Consider the following 14,272-nt stretch of genomic DNA (forward strand, 5'->3'; position numbering starts at 1 on the left):
TAACCATCCTCATTTGCCCAGGACTGAGAAGGTTTCCAGACACAGAGCTTTCAGGGTTTTGTTTTGTTCTGTTTAAAAGTTTTTTTTTGATGTGGACCATTTTTAAAGTCTTCATTGAATTTGTTACAGTATTGCTTCTGTTTTATGTTTTGGTTTTTGACCACAAGGCGTGTAGGATCTTGGCTCCCCGACCAGGGTTCGAACCCACATCCCCTGCATTGGAAGCTGAAGTCTTAACCACTGGCCCACCAGGGAAGTCCCAGAGCTTTCAGTTTTAAAGCTGGGATAATCCTAGGCAAACCAGGACAAGCTGTCACCCTAGGTCGAGGTGACAATGGGGTAAGAGGTACCAGGACATACGACTGCTGATTTCCAAATATTTGGAGGGGCTTATTCTCAACGGCCCTTATGTGGACCAGATCAGTGGTAGAACTTACCCAGAGGCAGAGCTGAACTCCAGGTAAGAAAGACTCTGAGATTCCCAGGGAACTTTCTCAGGAGAAGGAACAGCACAGGGCAGGTCTGCATGAGGAGGTGGTCATGACTCCTGGGGTATGAAAACCCTTTAAATACACACGCACCAGAAAATTCATCATGGTCACAACCTCTGCATTCAGTGATGCTTTTATTATATTAATATATATTATATTTCATTCTACATAGTAATATATATTATTCTATTATATATATTATTATATTACATTAATCACAACAGTGTCTTGATACATTTGGAAACTGGGAGACATGATTTAACCTTTCTATACAGAATGCTCTGCTCCCAGCTCCCATGCAAGTCCTCCAACCCCCTCGCCAGTTCCGAGTTTGCCATCCACAGGGGATAGGGTGAGGCTGGATGTTGCCTGAGATTCCTTTCAACTCCAGGGTTCTTTGTGTCCTGGGCTTGGCATCGTGCTTGAGCTACAGTAAGTGCTTATCATCAGCATCATCAGTGGCAGGGAGCATGCTCATGTCCTTTCGCAATCACTTCTTTTCCTTCCCAGACACCACGCTGCCTGAGGCAGAGCCCGCACGGGTAACTGAGTAACCAAAAACCTGACAGAGGCCTCGCTGAGTAAGGGGTTTGTTTTCTCACATAAGAGGAAGTTTGGAGATCAGCAGCTGCAGGGAGGTCATTCAAGAGACAGGCTCCTTCTTTCTTCCTGCTCCAACTTCCTCAGTGTGCAGCTCTTGTAGCAAAGTGGCTGCTGCAACTCCAAGCCTTGCACCTGAATTCCAGGAAGGAAAAAAAGGGAAAGGGGGGCTTCCCTGGTGGCGCAGTGGTTGAGAGTCCGTCTGCCGATGCAGGGGACACGGGTTCGTGCCCCGGTCCGGGAAGATCCCACATGCCGCGGAGGGGCTGGGCCCGTGAGCCATGGCTGCTGAGCCTGCACGTCTGGAGCCTGTGCTCTGCAACGGGAGAGGCCACAACAGTGAGAGGCCCACGTACCGCAAAAAAAAAAAAAAAAGGGAAAGGGAAGGCCATAAGAGCACCCCAGCTGAGCCAGACCCCTTTTAAAAGCCATTCCTGGCAGCCCCATGCAGAAATTCCTTGGATGTCATTGGTCAGTACTGGGTCACACAGCTACTGCTGGCTGCAAGGGCATTGCCACGGCATTTAGGGGACACATTGCCACCCTGAACGACACTGGGATCTGCTTAGTAAGGAAGAAAAGGAGAACGGATATTGGGTAGGCAGAGAACAATGTCTGCCTCAGTCACCTCTGGGCATATACACTTGTCACCTCCCTGGCTGTCCCTGCTCCTTGGGGAACTAAAAAACCACCAGTCCTAATGGCAGGGCTGGAGTCTGCAGCCCCAATAGGAGGGCGAGGATGTCAAGAAGAGAGTGAGTACAGGCTGCCATGCTGTGTCTCGGCAGGGAGCTCCGTGACACCCAAAGCAGAACTGGTCGAAGTTAACCCTGGGCCCAGGGAATTTTTGTTTGTGACAACAGCACGGTTGGAAATGGTAAAAGGATTTGGGTTAGTCTTTTTTTTTCTCAAGACTGGTGGAATTGGCATAACTGTTCAAAAGAATGTTCTACCAGGACCCTCCGTTCTAAAAACAAAACCAGAATGACTGAAAAGTGAGCCGAGAGGAGGCAGGCCTTGTGCAGAGTGAGGAAGGTTAGTTACATGGTTTGTGCAGTGATGAAAAACACAGAAGAGCTAGTCCTGGTTAGATGATTCTCCCTGGCTTGCTGTCTGCCAGTGCCTGGAAGGTGCCAGTGTGCATACCTACATTAACCTGGTAGCTCCCAGCACCCCCACACACAGGCACCCAGATGAGAAGGCACGTGAAGCTGGTTTTGCATCACCCCAGCCACAGCTTCCTAATCCAGCCCTGCTTGAAGCCTGGTCCCTGGACCCGAAGCAGCATCGCCAGCAGCACCTGGGAACTCAGTAGAAATGCAAAACCTCAGGCCCATCCCAGACCTACTGGGATTCTGATATATAGGCAAGTTTGAGAATCCCTAGCCTAGGTCAGTGTCTAATAGCAGGGAAGTATTCAATAAGAGTTAACTGGTCTGTGGTTTTCTACCATATAGCTATCACAAGAGAATTACTAAGCCAGTAAAAAGTGAAATCAGTACTATCTAATAAGTTCAGAAAGAGTTTAGGGTGTTCAATGAATTAGGGAAACTTTCTCTATAGGCCTGCCATTGAATTTACATTTCTTAAAAAAAATTTTTTTTTTAATTCTAATCACAGCATCTGTCTTAAAGGTCATAGCAAGAAATGATTTGTTTGCAGAAGTTTATTTCATTAGAGTTTTGGCACCAAGTATAGGGATAAGATGTATCCAAAAGTTCTGCATACTCCTAGCATTGTCATAGCCCCAATTAACGAGACAGGCCCCAATTTTAACATGATATCTGTTATGGGATAAATTGTGCTCCACCCACCCCTCACCCCAAATTCAGTCCTAACCCCCAGACTTTAAAGAGGTGACAAGGTACAATGAAGTCATTAAGGTGGGCCCTAGTCCAATATGACTGGCGTCCTTATAAGAGGAGGAGATTAGGACACAGACAGGCACAGAGGGAAGGCCATGTGAGGACACAGGGAGAAAACGGCCATCCACAAACCAAGAAGAGAGGCTTCAGCAGAAACCAGTACTGCCAAGCCTTGATCTCAGACTTCTAGCCTTCAGAATTGCGAGAAAAATTTTTCTATTTGATCTACCCAGTCTGTGGCATTTTGTTAGGGCAGGCCTAGCAGACGAATAACGTTATACAAAAGACTCATGATGAAGTTGGGCCTCTCCTGGCACTTATGTGGTGGTAGGCATTTGTGCTGTTCCAAATACTTTCAGCTCCCTACCTCCTGGGGAACGTCATGATACTGTACCTTCCCACCCTCTGAAGAAGTTAGGCATGGCCATGTGATGTGCTTTGGCCTATAAAAGGTGAGCAGAAGTGACATCACTTCCGGCAGGAACTTCACGAGCCTGCGGACGGTTGTGTCTGCTCTCTTTCCCCTCAGCCACAGCAGGGAACAGTCTCCTGAGGAAGCTATTCCATCACCTTGGCCCTGGTTGGCCCCCAGCCAACCCAGTAATGGACTCACAGTGAGAACGGCAAGTAAACTTTTGCTATTTTAAGCCCTTAGATTTTGGCATATTCATTATTGCAGGGAACCCAGACTCTCCTGACCGCTACATCAGTTTACTCACCATTTCAGATCTGAGTCATCTCATTTACCCAATCTCAAACATTCAATTGTTTTGTTGAATTCAGATGATAGGCCTATCCATTAAACCATTGATGGGGGGGCAATGGATTTTTTTAAATCTAAAATACGTGATACTTGCATGCTAGTAAGAGGGCACAGGGCTTCTTACAGAAGGTGGGAAGATGTCACTGAGGTTAGTCCCAAGAAAAGACAATTTCGCAAGTCTCCCTGCACTGGGTAGGCACAGCTAAAGGAGGGTACAACCAACGTGCTCCAAACTGGCAGTTCCCTCTGATTATCATCGCATTCATCCCACACCTGGCGTTTTACACAGAAGAGACTGAAGCCAGTTTGGGTGGTTGAGCTGGGACTAGACCTCATTCCTCCTGCCTCTCAAACAAGAGCCCTTTGCACTAGACTGTACTTGTTTGTCCTTTAAGAATCAAAAGACAGGGCCTCCCTGGTGGTGCAGTGGTTGAGAATCCGCCTGCCAATGCAGGGGACACGGGTTCGAGCCCTGGTCTGGGGAGATCCCACATGCCGCGGAGCAACTAGGCCCGTGAGCCACAATTACTGAGCCTGCGCATCTGGAGCCTGTGCTCCACGACAAGAGAGGCCACAACAGTGAGAGGCCGGCGCACCGCGATGAAGAGTGGCCCCCACTTGCCACTAGAGAAAGCCCTCGTACAGAAACGAAGACCCAACACAGCCAAAAATTTAAAAAAAAATAAATTAATTAAAAGAAGACTCAACATTAAAAAAAAAAAGAATAAAAAGACAAGAATCTCACTCTAGCCAGCAGTAGCAGCTCCTTATCCTAAAACCTGGTCATAATTCTATTACCAATGAAAACTGTTTTGCACGAACATTTGTTTCCAAAAATGAATATTCCTATGATCCAACTTGTATGCTTTTTTCAGCCTAGGTGTGTAGAACTTCTGAGGACCCTCTAAGAACAAATCCCATTTCTGGGCTACCAGGTCTTCCACCTTTTGGCTTTACCCCAGGTAGCCCCTGGCGCCACTCCAGCCAGCCTCACTGCAGCCCCATGTTTGCTTGCTCAGTAACCCCTTCTGCCTGAAACAGCCTGCCCCTTGATATTCTCCCAACTTGCTGTCTCTTCTAAACCCACCACAAATCCAGCCTGTCTTGAATAGTTTCCTGCCTTGAAGATCCACCCACTGCATCATTACATTCTAAGAAACACAACCAACCTCTGTATGTATATAAATTGTCTAGGCAATTGTGTTATCTATGTATTACTCAGATGATTTACTTATCAGCACTTTATTCTCACTATTAGATGCATGCCCTGTAATGTACCTGTGGAAAGAATGGTAAGGAGGGAAAGAAAAGCAGAATGGAATGTGGGTTTTCTGACATATTGTTGTGTTATCTAGGCTGCCATATGTGGGCAGATGCCTTCCTCTGTGGTGTGTGAAGTTGGTTTTGGTTTCCCTGATAACATACTCTATGCAAGTTTGATTGGTGAACAGTAGTGTCATTAACAGTTTCATAAGTCAGTTGCTCCAGGAAGTTTATGGTATACAAATATTAACAACTACTGGAGATTTTTCTTAGAAGACTGTAAAATTCTACGATTATTGCCAGGAAAAAAACACTTTAAATTCCTTTATTTCACTCTGTAATGCATATTCTCAAATAGGAAGGAGTAAACTTTATAATTTCAAGTTTAAATATTTTTTGCTTGGGAAATTAAAACGGTCCCAATTTATAATTTATTTCACATCACAGTTTACAGATCGCCGAATAGAATGTTAATTCATTCTCAGAATGGCAAACATCCTGTCTTAAGGGAGTGATGGAAAAACAAAAGGCCACGCCAAGTTAACCATAATATGTATAACTGGTCTACAGTGATGTTGTGTTCTTAACTAGCGTGACATGCCAAAAATGAGGGCTTACTTTGGAAAATTGCAAAATCCTATACATGCAATACTGACTGTGTTCATTTCATTACATTTTATAAAACTATCTGTTGGCAATTGTGTGTCAAAATGGGCTTGTCAAATCTTTGCAAGAGAAGGAGTTTTTTTTTTCTTCCTCAAAGCTACACAATCTAAATTACTTTGTTTCAAATGTGAAACATGGTGGATTTTTAAAGAATTGTTTCATGCCCACAGGTAAGTGGAGCAGAGAATTGCATAACAGTTCTATTCATCTGCTCAAGCTTGGCAATAACTCCGCATCAAGAGTGGCCCAGCAGAGAGGCTGTCCACACTGTGTGCTTTTGCTAACACCAGTGTTGAGATCTACGTGTAATCTGAGTACAGGCTTCTGCTTTTAGAAGCCACCAGTTTCTGGTTAGCCTAAATGCTACTCACAGTGTCCTAAGGCTGTCGAGTTCCTCCTGCACCAGAGTTGGCCCACGGGGACCTAAGTCCACTCAGGCTCATTGAGATGTGGAGAGAGTGCCCCCCACAATACAACTAAGACTTTATTACATTCTCCCATGGCCCCCATGTTAACCAGAATTAAGTGCCGCTTTCACTAGGTGCCAGAGGCAGCCTGCCACTCTCTTGCAAAAATTAAATCTTTCAATTTAGTACTAAAGATTGAGTGCTTCCTTCAGTATTCTTCTCTTGAAATAAGATAATCCCAACTTCCCTAACCACAAAGTCATATTTTCCGGCCTTAATTAGCTTTGTTGCTGTAACCTAAACCCCTCCAGTCCATCCTGAGTCTCTCTGGTTGTGGCACATACAAAATGGTGCTTGGAGAAAGAAGGGGCCAGACCTAAGCGTGAACCCCTTCCCTGACCCCTCTAGGGATGCAACCGTCGGCAAGTCACTTACCTCTCTCTGTTCCCCAGTTGACCCCTCTTAATTGTGGGGGTTAGATGAGATAATTCCGTTACGGAAAGTATCCAGCGTTGTGTCTGAAACGCAGCTCCCCAAAATACTACTTTCTTTCTTTCCCCAAATCATTATTGTAGTGAAAGTCAGTTGTCTATAACTGCGTGTCTAACGTGATCATCACCACCCACAAGTGGCTGTGTATATTTAAATCAATTAAGATTAAATATGGTTTAAGATTCAGTTCTTTGCACTAACCAGATCTCAAGCATTAAGTAGTCACTTGTAGCTAGTGGCTACCATGTTGGACTGTGTGGATGTAGAACATTTTCATCAGAAAGTTCTATTGGATTGTGCTGGTCACCGTATTCACTTGGATTTCAAGGCTTCAAAACACATCCATGTCAGTCTCTACCTAAACTGTGTCATGTGAAATCTGTAAGGTCGGATCTTAACAAACGGCACCGCGAAACAGAGGAAAGCGTCAAGTGAGCTTTATTAGGGAGCGCTCCCGGGCGAGGTTCACTTGTCCGAGAGAAAGGGGCCAGAGAAGTCACATTCGGGCGAGGGTTGGGCAGGATTTTATAGGGGAAGAAGGGAAAGGGGTGTGGTGAATCTGGGAGGGCGCAGAGTATTCCTTATTTGGTGGTCTCTTCGGGTATCCTGGGGGACCGTTAGTCCCGCCCCTCGAAAGGCGGGAAGGCTGGGCTGGGTTCAAAGTCCCCAGGTCAGTTCCTGGAACTGGGTGGTCCGGAATGTCTCCAGGGCAGTTTCTGGAACTGGGTTGTCCGGAATGTCTCCAGGGCAGTTTCTGGAACTGGGTGGTCCGGAGAATTTCGGTCTGATGCAACCTGTGAATCTGATTGTGTTCCCCTGCCTCGGGCCAGTTGGCCTTACAAAATCTTCCCTCGGTTAACAGGAATAAATGCAACCACTTTGTTTCCTATCACATCTCTTTTTTTTAAAATTTATTTTGATGTGGGAAATGTTTAAAGTCTTTATTGAATTTGTTACAATACTGCTTCTGTTTTTTTGTTTGTTTTTTTATTTATTTTGGCTGCGTTGGGTCTTTGTTGCTGTGCACGGGCTTTCTCTAGTTGCGGCGAGCGGGGGCTACTCTTCGTTGAGCTGCGCGGGCTTCTCATTGGGGTGGCTTCTCTTTGTTGCGGAGCACGGGCTCTAGGTGCGCGGGCGCAGTAGTTGTGGCATGCGGGCTTAGTTGCTCCGCGGCATGTGGGATCTTCCCGGACCAGGTCTCGAACCCATGTCCCCTCCATTGGCAGGCGGATCCTTAACCACTGCGCCACCAGGGAAGTCCCCTGCTTCTGTTTTGGTTTTTTGGCTGTGAGGCATGTGGAATCTTAACTCCCTGACCAGGAATCAAACCCACACCCCCTGCATTGGAAGTGAGGTCTTAACCACTGGACTGCTAAGGAAGTCCCTCAGATCTCTTTTAGAAAGAACCTTGTCTCCAGTTGTGTGAGTCTCACTAGATTCAGCTAGAAATGCTCTCTCCTTGGCCCTCACAGATTCAGAAAACAATTGTCAGCTGTCGCACCGCAACCTAGACCTACATCTAGTGCCCTTGGCACTGAAGCCTCTGCCTTGCCCTTGAGGATCTGGTGGGGTGTGGGCATGACACTGAAAGCTCCACTGGTGGTCTTCCCAAAGCAAAAGGCCATCTTTGGGGACTTGCTGCAGCCAGTGTGAGCCTCAGGGAGCTTATGGACCCTGCGTTGAGGACACGGGGAATTCCCCCACGAGTTCCAAGCACCCTCAAAGGAGAGATAAAGAAGCCAAATGTCTAGGACAGCAGATGGAGTGAGCAGGGCTTCTGTTCTTTCCATCACCAGTAAAGTGTCTCCCTCCAGGGGTTTCAGGAGAGACGTTGTGGGCCATGGATACAGCATGGAAAATGTGCAGGTTTGCAGGGTGAACCAAAACAGAAGACAAGAGGTCACTTCGAGCATGCTAGATGCAAACCCAAAGAACCAGGTGAACTGCACAACGCTTTTCTCCACAAGCGTTTCTAGTTCCGCGGCTTGGAGATAAAGATCATCTCCGTCACACCTGAGCTACAGTTAAGCAGCTTTCAATAGTCAAGGATTGATTATCCATATTCTCCCAATTCCACCGACCTTCACCTAGGTCGGTAAAGAATAAAAAAACAATAGTCACATTTTCTGACTTGCCAATAGCTCCCATAAAAGATGAGATTAAGAAGGCTAAAAGTAATAGCTAAGATTTTATATAATGACCCAGCAGTTTTTAGTCCCTACTATCTCTTCTCATCATTTGTGAAAAGAAGTCCACAGCTGATTGCATTCCTTTCAGGATAACACCCAGGGACTTCCCTGGCAGTCCAGTGGTTAAGACTCTGCGCTCCCAATTCAGGGGGCCCAGGTTCGATCCCTGGTCAGGGAACTAGGTCCGCATGCAGCAACCAAGAGCCCACATGCCGCAACTGAAAATCCCGCATACTGCAACTAAGACCCGGCACAGCCAAACAAATGAATTTAAAAAAAAAGATTACACCTAAATCTTTAAAGTTAATAACAGTAATCTCAGTCATAGCCATTACTGTGAAGTGCTTTACTTATGTGTAGATATTAGGGCACGTGAGCCTCACCAACGACTCTGTGAGGGAGGATGTACCCCCAAGGCACAGGGTGGGGGTGAAGCAACTGGCCTCAGCTCACACTGGTGCAGCTGCGCTTCAAACCAGGCAGCCTGGCTCCAAGTCTGAGCTCTGAGCCGCTGCGCCATCTGCAAAGGAAAACAGAAAGGAACCGAAGAGTTACAGTTTGAGTGAGCCCCTCCTGCCCCCAGCTCCCTTCCACTGTTAGCAGCTTCTGACTGTCCTTCTTAGAGGTGTTCTGTGCCAACATCAGTATCCAGAAAGGAGAAGTTGTGGCATTACATCACGTGTAATGGCACATAAACTCACTCGCGTACAAATAGGGGACGTCTTCATTTTTTTCTAGTTACTGACATAGACTTTGCTCTCCAAGCCTCCACGGCGGGAGAAAACGTTGTCAATAAGGGTACTCGGGCCTTTGCGAGAGATCCCATCCACCCTGGTGGTGCTGCCCTGGACCCTCCTCTGAGCCATGGCCCGGGTTCCAGTCTCTATCTTAGGGATTCCTTCTCCTCTAGCAGGGTGTTTTCTCCGTCACACTCCTCCTGAGTCTGCTCTTCTTAGAGTAGAGCCTGAGCGAGTGCAGCTGACAGCTCTCCAGCCTGGGCAGGTCACTTCGCATCTGGGCTCACGGCCTGGCTTGGCCCCTGTGGCTGGAGAAGGTCCACAGCCAGGCTGGGAGTTGTTGGGGGAAGGGTGTACCTTCACCACCTGGTTCAGCCTGACGCTGGTGGAAGCTGCCAATATGGTCTCCTCAGGTTAGAGGCAGCGGAGGTGTTCCCTGTCCCTGGCACAAGCAGACCCCCAAGGGCAGCCTTATAGCTCTTTGGTTCCTGCAGTAGTACCTGCCTCAGCAATCCGTTAGGAATTTCTCAACTGGGGCAGCAAAAGCATGCTTCAGTTGGCTTAAACAATAAAGTTGGCATATTGGCTCCTATGATGGAAAGGTCTGGATAGGGCAGGCTTCAGGTAGGCCGGGAGCCAGCAGGTCAGTAATATCCCCAAGGACCTGGCTTCCTTCTGTGCCTCACCTCGGCCTTCATCCTGAGGCCTGCTCCCCCGAGAACGGCAAGATGGCATCAGCAATTGCTGGGGACTTCCTCTCAAAGTCCCAGCAAGGGAGGGAGGAACATGCTGTCTCAGAAGGGCGAGGGAGCTTCTCTCCAAGACCCCACCAACAGCTCCTCGTGACTCACTCACTGTACGGTCAGGCCATTCAAGATGGCTGTTCTCGTGCTCTCTGTACATCCCCTGCTTGACCAGTCCCTGCTTCACTCACATCACCAACCAGTCCTCTTAATTATAGGGCTTAATCAGGAACTGCCTACATGCTTGCCTCCTGTCCCAGACACTGGTCTCCCTGGTAACTGATGAGTCAACTTGATGTTAATTCCTCCTATAAACGGTAGCCTCCTTCTCCCCAGAGCAGTGAAGATTGCAGCCGGTGTCTTGCCTACTGTACACAGTGGGGTTTCACTCCAGGACCTTTTGCTTCAGACTTGTAAGTTTCCCCTATCTGATAAACTGTTGATGTCTCTGTAGCTGTATCTGGGCTCTTTCTTCCGTCTCATGGCTGGGCAACTCCAAGACTTGCTGGCCTGTTGGGTGCAGCCCAACACTTGCCCAAATAGGTCCCGAGCCTATGCCTGAGCCCCCTACAACGACCAGGGGTGTAAGGGTGGAGGAGGAGGGCCCCTGGAGTGAGGTGTATTCAAGCAGCATTGGAGAGGGGCAGGCAGTGATGAAAATCAGAGCTGCATCACCCAGAGGAAGAGGGGACACTGCTGGGAGGCCCTAGCTTTTTTTTTTTTTTTTTTGCTCTTTTGCTAGAAAAGGTGTTTTCCTCCCATTTTATTTGATAACGCATTTTCACAGAAACATGATAGTGTTTACAAATATGTCGACAAGAAACTGCTGGTAAAAAACCTTAAGCTGAAACTTTCACCAAAAATTAATTTACAAGGGCTTCCCTGGTGGCGCAGTGGTTGGGAGTCCGCCTGCTGATGCAGGGGACGCGGGTTCGTGCCCCGGTCTGGGAGGATCCCACATGCCGCGGAGCGGCTGGGCCCATGGGCCATGGCCACTGAGCCTGCACGTCCGGAGCCTGTGCTCCGCGGCGGGAGAGGCCACAGTGGTGGGAGGCCCGCGTACCGCAAAAAAAAAAAAAAAATTAATTTACAAGACCCCCCTCCCCAGTTGTCCAAAGGGGTCCCAGGGTGGAGAATCTGGACAGTGCTCTGGGCTGGATCTGTGCAGAGATAAACTTTTCAGCTCTTCCAACTTCTGTAACCTCAGATGAGCCGAATGCCCACTCGACTCCACCTGTTCTCAGGTGTATTCTCAGGGCTTGGATAAGGAACATGGGGCTGCAGGTCAGGGAACTGGCCCCTGAGTCCTCATCCACACTCTCTAAAAGCCAGCAGAGCTGGGAATAGCCATGACAGTCGTGTCACCATGCCTTTCTTTCTGTGCACATCATGACCGAGTCCCGTCAGGCCGCTGGTGAGGGTACTTCAGCAAGCCTGTGTTTAGCCACGTCCAGGGAAGATGCATCCCAGCCCCTCCTTCCTGGAGGAGGGAAGCCAACAGTCAATGCCTCTCGAAACCCTCCCATTCAGCTCTCTGGCCTGTTATTACTCAAAGGCATAGGAAGGGGCAGGTGCAGATGCTCAGGGCTGCTAAATGCCTCTACTTCGCACACTGAAGAGCTGCCAGTGCCTGCAATCTGTTCAATCAGAGCTCAGGTCTCTTGGGCTCAAGACTTTGACCCTATTAAAATGACTGGGCCTGAGGCAAAAGGGGAAACATGACTGGGCCTGAGGCAAAAGAAGGGTGTTGGAAGGGTGAGGTGCAGAGGCAGGAAGACAAGCCTGAACTGTATGTATAAGGTGAGGTCAGGCTTGCTCAGACTATGCTGAGTGATAGAATTGTAACGTCCCTGTAGAAATGGTGATGAAGAAACTGATACAAAGTGCATTCATACACAGCATTTCATTTATGTAGTTATTTAGAATGGGTAATGCACGTTAGAAAAAAAAATACTGCGAAAGGGTATATAGTAAAGTTTCTCACACCCCTGTCTCCCATCTTATAATTGCTAATTTCTTATGAACCTTTTCAGACATCTTTGCACGTTTCCACATTTATGTACTCATATGTGTATGTCATTTGTTTCTTTTTAAACAGTAGCGCACAATTTGCCCTACTCTACACCTTGCTGTCCGTTAACATTATACCTTAGAGATAGTTCAATATCTACACGCCTGGATCTCACTCCTTAATAGTTGTACAGTATCCCGCTAGATGGAAGTACCGTAATTATTCAGCCGTGGGACTTGGATTTTTTTCCAGCCTCTTACTCTTCATTCTTTCCTAAAGTTTGTACTGATGCCCAAGATGTGCCAGGCACTGTTCTAGGGATGGAGAGCAGAAAATAAGATATTTGAGGAATTTACAATCCACATACAGAGAGGAACATTCTCATACATCTGTGTACATGTGTGAATGTATCCTTTCTATAAACTATAGAGGTAGAATTGCTGAGTGAAAAGGTACATGCATTGCTAATTTTGATAGATATTGCAAATAGCCCAAGAAAATGTTGTATCAATTTCCTCTCACTCTCTGTTCTGAATATTTTCATGTGATTAAAAGTCACTATAATTTTTTATATTTCTTAAACTAAATTCTCCATATAAAAATGCTCACAATCACTTGAGCAATGGCTAAGGAACTAGGAAACATGACCTATGGGACACTCTTGGTGGGGGGGGCCAGACCCTGCTGACTAAGACTTTCCTCCCTGCCTCCTGCAATGCCAAGAAGGAAACACGGGGGTGGGAGGTGGTACATGTGACCCAAGAGGACAGGCCCTTTGGAGAACATGGTGTGCAGTTAACAGAATCGCCCATGCACACGCTATCTCACAAGGAGGAATACACACACACACACACACACACACTGTGTAGGAACTGAGAAAAAAAATATTAGTGATACCTATGACCTAGGCCTGATTTCCTTAGTATTTAAAGAACTTCTACAAATCAATTAGAACTCCAACAACCCCACAGACAAATGGACAAAGGACAAACACAGTTCTCAACGAAGGAAGTGTTCTCCTGTGTTCCAGAAAACCTGTTAATAAAATGAATGCTGTTCATTAAAAACTTTTAAAATGTGTGTTTCTGATCAACATCAATCTGCCCCACGTGTAGTCATTACCACTATTAAAAACAGCTGGCCTCAGAGGAGTCCTCTGCACTCAGCCAGCCACACTTGTTCCCCTGGCCCTTTCTGTGTCTGTCTTTCTTCCTGTGTAAGACTTGCTGTGACTCACCATCTCATAAGCACTGATGCTGCCATCAGCCATTCCCACCCTCCCCTCCCGGCCTCGGTGACAGATTCCCACTTGCCTGCTTCTATCCACTCTCCCTGCAGGGACCCCGTTGGGGCTCTGCCCAGATCCCCAGGATCCCTTTCCCTGATTCTGCCCCTACCACTAAGTATGCTTTTGCTTCCAATCTGAGGTACCCGCGACACTTCTCAGGAGGGCTGTCCTGTACGACTGCCCCTTTGTACCCAGATAGACAGCCTGAGTGCCTGGATTATGTTAACCAGGGTGGCCCCTAGCCAATAACCCACAGGCATAGATATGGAAGCCCAGATCCCCTGCGGGGGGAGGAATTCATATTCCGGAGCTCCTCTGCTGACCAGGTGAAGTTACCCTTCTTGTAACTTTGTCTGAGATCCTTGCTTGCTACCCTTTTTCTAGGTCCTTACTGGTTTCTCCTGGGAGTGTTTCCTTCATAAACCACTCTCACATAATCCTTGGGTGTCCCAGCAGCAGGCTCTAAAGGCAATGTAAAACAAAGTCTTCTTCCTTAGTAACAAAATCCTGATTTCTTTTTTTTTATTCTGGCATGCAACTTCTCCAAAAAAAGGCTACCTTTCCCAGCCTCCTTTTCAACTAAGGCTATGACTAAGTTCTTAACAATGAGATATAAGCGGAAGTGCCCTATAGGACTTCTCAGAAGCCTGTAAAAGGGCACTCCTGCTGATGGCTAGAGCTTGTCCTGTACTCTGAGGATGGGGGCCACACCCTCAGATGTGGGAGCAAAGATCTGGAAAAACCCTGGGCCCCTAAC

This window comes from Globicephala melas, chromosome 4 (genome assembly GCF_963455315.2).
Source record: "Globicephala melas chromosome 4, mGloMel1.2, whole genome shotgun sequence".
In the NCBI taxonomy this organism is placed as follows: Eukaryota; Metazoa; Chordata; class Mammalia; order Artiodactyla; family Delphinidae; genus Globicephala; species Globicephala melas.